This window comes from Vanellus vanellus (assembly GCF_965231255.1).
Source record: "Vanellus vanellus genome assembly, chromosome: 21".
NCBI classification, from domain to species: Eukaryota; Metazoa; Chordata; class Aves; order Charadriiformes; family Charadriidae; genus Vanellus; species Vanellus vanellus.
The window spans coordinates 2,358,321-2,363,157 of NC_138926.1; positions in this window are offsets into that span (position 1 = coordinate 2,358,321).

The window sequence follows — 4,837 nt, forward strand, 5'->3', positions numbered from 1 at the left end:
GGAACTGCAAAAAACATCTCAAATAGGACTTTTAGGTGAGAATAAAAGAAAAGATTAAATTTCAGCAGCATGACAATTGGATGTTTGCTCAGCGCAAAGGTATTGCTAAGACTAAAGAATCAGAATCTGAAATCTGTTCTTAAAGGAAAGTGTAGCTCTGCATCCCTGTTAATTTTGTCCTTTATGATTGGCTATGTTAACAAGAGACCCAGGGAATAAGTTATTGATGCAGAAAATACTACAGATGCGTTCAGACTGGAATTTGGATCAACCTACATTTGGAAAATTCCCAGTCTTGGAGTTACTCAGACACGCATGCTTGGGGAGAGGTCGATCCACTGTAGAGTCAGAGATTGCCCGCTATGTTCATAGACAGATCTGGGGTCTGATTTTGAGCCAAAACTTAGGAATGTTCTTAGAAAAAATAATCAATTTCAGAGTTGATCACCCTTCGAGCACAAAATGTGTTTCCTTGCCAGAGAGGATGTGTTTGATTAGTGCACAGTGCTTAACCCCCCTGAAAGTGTACCTTTGTGTGCCTATTTATTTTGCCTTTGTTAAACAAAATTTTTCTCAAGTAGCCAAATTTAACTGTGTACTGTAATCCTATTTCTTGGGGGCAAAATGCTTCATCTTAAAAACATCTGAAATAAATTAAGAACTTGAGGGGGAAATAGTCTCACTGGTGACTCATACAAATGGTGTTCTGAGTTTACTGTGTCTCTAAGGACACGGTGTCCCCAGCTGCACGGGGACCTGCAGCTGCTATGGATGACTTTTTCTCTAGAAGGACCTGGACTTGAAGAGTGCATCTCGGATCAGGAGATGGACTTAAAGAGTGCATCTCGGATCAGGAGATGCTGGGGGCTTTGTAATTGTTTGCTACTGGTACTTTACTGCCGCATTACCCTTCCTAATAGAGGGTGACACCAAAAGGACCCTTAGGAATGGGTTGGGGTTTTTTTTCAGACGCAAGCTAAAGATGCTACAACACCTACCTGAAACCCTGCATCATAGTGCTGTCCCACCCCAGCTTCCTTTTTGGCTAGAAGCAAAATGCTTAGGCTCAAATTGTCGTCAAACAGACTGCTCAAATTTTGCTTGATTTCAGGAGGTAATAATGTGCTTTTTCTATCTCTCTTAAACCCTTACTTCATATATCCAAAATAGGGATAATCCATAGGCGTACAGTGGATTAGATACACTGATGTGAGTTACTTAGTGTGAAATTTGTCTTATTTAACTTCAGCCATTTAAAAGGCAGATAATTGCCTGTGCCAGTTGTACAGCTGACTCCTAATAGACAGTAAAGGAAGCATATGCACCTGCTGAGGGTCCGCTTGTCGTCACCACAACTGTTTTACAAAGGAATGAATGGCTCTTTGGCCAAGTCTCTTATTTATTCTGTAGGCATCCAGATTAGCTTAGAGAAGCTGCCTAAATGTTTTAGTTGGCTAAACCAGAAATCCTTCCATTAGACATAGTTACGGGGGCCAGAGAAAACCTTTAAATATAATAATCAGTAGCAAAGGGAAAATATTAAATTATCAAAGATGGAGTCTAAGTACAAATTAATTACATTTTGTAAAGCCAGAGGTAAATTCTGTGACTTGATGTCCTTGTTTGTATCAACACCCCTGAGAATGAATTTGTCTCATACAGTTGCCTTCTTTATGCACTTAGGCTGAAATCATCTTTCTCTTCTGCTCATTAAAATTAGGATGAAAAAATTGGAGGTCACTTTTGTTGTCATGTAGCTTTTCACTGTTTTAAACTTTTGCAGTTGAATTTATTGGTTGCAAATACAGCTGATGAAGGTTAAACTTTAAGCACGTATCCAAGGAAGGGGGCAATGAGGTCACTTTCTGAACAATCCTCAATGCACTTTTAATGTGTTCGTGTTAATGTGTAGTTTGAGAAAATATAAAATATTCCTGTGCAACACGCTAGTCAAAGAAGTTTTCCAGTATTTAACTTCTAACACCCCTGTTTATTGTGCAGAAACGTGCAGCTTCAGCTGACATTGGCATTCATTTTGTCCTTTTCTGCAATAATGTGAATATTGGCTGTTGTTGCCAGAACAGACACTGTGTGAAATGCTGGGATGCCTCAGCCTGTCCATCGTAAGCTGCACACGTGTACCTTTGGTATGGGTGAGCGACAGCAGACTTACTCCTTATCCTAGTGAACAGACATGAAGGGGAGAAATCTGAAGGAAAAATTTTGGTTTCTAATTTACCCATCTTCTTATGCTAGGGGTTGTGATAAATTGTTACCACAATTTTGCTATTCAGCCTTCATCAGAAATCTTTGGAAATTTGACCAAGGGTCTGGACATACAATTCAACAGACGATAATCACAGAAGAGATGAGAGCAAGCTAATCAGCATGGCCATCAGACTGGAACCTTGAAAATAGATCCCAAATTTTACCATTCTTTTCCTGCCTCTTTAAATCTGACATGCCCTCTTCGGAGGCTGTTTTACAAGCCCTGCTTAAGCTACCCCCAAGTAGATCAAAGAGGCAGAAGAATTACACCCTCCTTCAGGCAGGATGACAAAGGAATTCTCCCTTCAACAAATCTTTCTTGCTCCCACACACAACTGAAGTGTTGATTTGCTTCACCAGGAGAAAAATTCCCTCCTGTATGAGCATACTGCGAGTATACGACGGTCTGTCTAGAGGAGAAAGAAAACCTCACTTTATGTGAAGCGAGTTATATAGTGCAGCACTCAAAAGTCCTTTCAGTTTAAATCAGCAAAGGTAATCCAGCTACATCTTAGCTAATATTTACCAGGATATGTTTCCTGTTGGGTCCAAGTAAACACAGTATTGCTGTCTGTCTCGCATGTGAAATTCCCTGGTGCAGGAGGTAGCAAAGCTGCTGCTGTCCCCAGGCATAATATGTTTATAGAAGGTGAACTGCACTGCTTGTAATCTTAAACAATGGAGCATTTGCCAATAAAACTACTCGATGAATAAAGATGACATGTCAAGGTTAGCTATGAAAACAAGGAATTTCCACTTCCCTGTTCCAGTCTCATTTCACAGTGATCACCAGAGTAAGCAGAAACTTTGGGATTTCCGTTCTCAAATCCCTGATCTTTCCTAACTAACCTATCAGTCCATCTACCCAGAATATTTGATAAATGCCCAGAAAGTTATTTCTTAACAGATACGTTTCTACCTTTTCCTTTTTCTGCGTTCCTGCAAGTAGGTAACAACAATCGTTAGAGTTCCTGATTGCTACATACCAGCTGGAGTTCCTCTGCTGACCCAGAAATGTAACTGAGTGGTCCTCTTTGCTCTTACTTGCTTTCAATTGTTTTGTTTTGGAAAATTTTGAATGTGGGGGATAATGACCAGGCGCTTTAATTGTTCTTTGGGTAAGTCTTTTGTGCGGAGCACATTAATCCAGGGAAATGGCTTTAATCTCAGCCACGTGCAGCACTTGAGGAGATCAGTGAGTGAGGGAAGGGGAAGGTGTTTAACATTTGATAGGGGCCTGACACGAACAAAGTTCTGTCACCTGCTATTTCACTGAAGTTCTGATATCGGTGGCTTCACACATATTTCTTCCCTTGCAGCAATGGATCTATGAGCAAAGTTGGCAGAACCGAATCATTAGGGGGAGACAGCATAAATGAAAAGCAGCCCACTGAACCCGCAGCTTTTGTTAGAAATACATCTTTGTTAGGGATTCAGATGAAGTTCTAAGAAGCTTAGGTAAAAGAAAGGGGGATACAGAGTTAAAGGATTATTTTTTTTTTTCAGTCCTGTTCGGGTCTTTTCAAAACTCAGATCTTCTTTCAGTCCTTTCTGTGTTTTTCTTTTTGTTGAATTTTCTCTGAACAAAATATGTGAAATACCCAATTCCTAATACCTTATAAAAGCCTTTTTTTATTAGAAGAGTATACTATAACACTTAGTCTCATGGTGTATTATCTGCTGGCTGCTTTACTATCGAGACCTTTGGAGAGTATAGCCCGTTTGCTCTCCACTAGCTGCCCTGGGTAGAGCAGGAATATGCCTGTTGTGATGGGATAACAATTGCAGCATCCTGTTTCCCTGTCTTGCTGCTTATATCAAAATTATATCGGAATTAACGACTACCAAAGGAGCTAGCCCTGTATTGAATCAATTGCAAGTATAGCAAGAACATAAGCTTGCCTAAAGTAGCCAGTTAGCCCTAGGGGTTCGTCTAAAAAGAATCTGATTTACATCATCCTTTATGCCTACTTTATCTTTTTGATGGACACATTAGCGAAGGGACCAGACCTGCTGGTACTGGCAAGATGACACAGGCAGCTTTCTTCTTGGACCTGGCAATGTCGTCATTAAGTATTTATTCCTGACAGCAGATCTGAGCACTGAATGCAGTGGCTATGCCACCAGTGTTGACTGAAATGCCAGTTCCATCTGGGAAATATGATCCCTCAGTCCGGCTCAGCGTGCTAACCTGGGAGTCTTGTCACAGCTTCAGTCCAAGTGACTACATTTTGCTAACCTTAAGTCCAACTGGGATTTCTAGTGGATACACCAGAGGACCTTATCTCCTGCCTTGCCCTCTCTCTTTCTGACTAGAGTTACTGAGAGACATTAGAGCTGCCCTTTTCCATTGCAGCGACGGCCATTTTTCAGCAGGAGAGGCAAAGTGGTACCTGCCTACCTGTGGGATGTGCATTAACTTATGATATCCACTGTGAATATGAAATATCTTTAGAAGAGAGATCTTTCATCTCAGATTACTGTAAACACATAGGTGTGACCTAGCCAGCTTTATGTAAGTACCTAATGAAGGATTCCTCTTAAGTGCCTAACTTTATAGTTAGAAGGG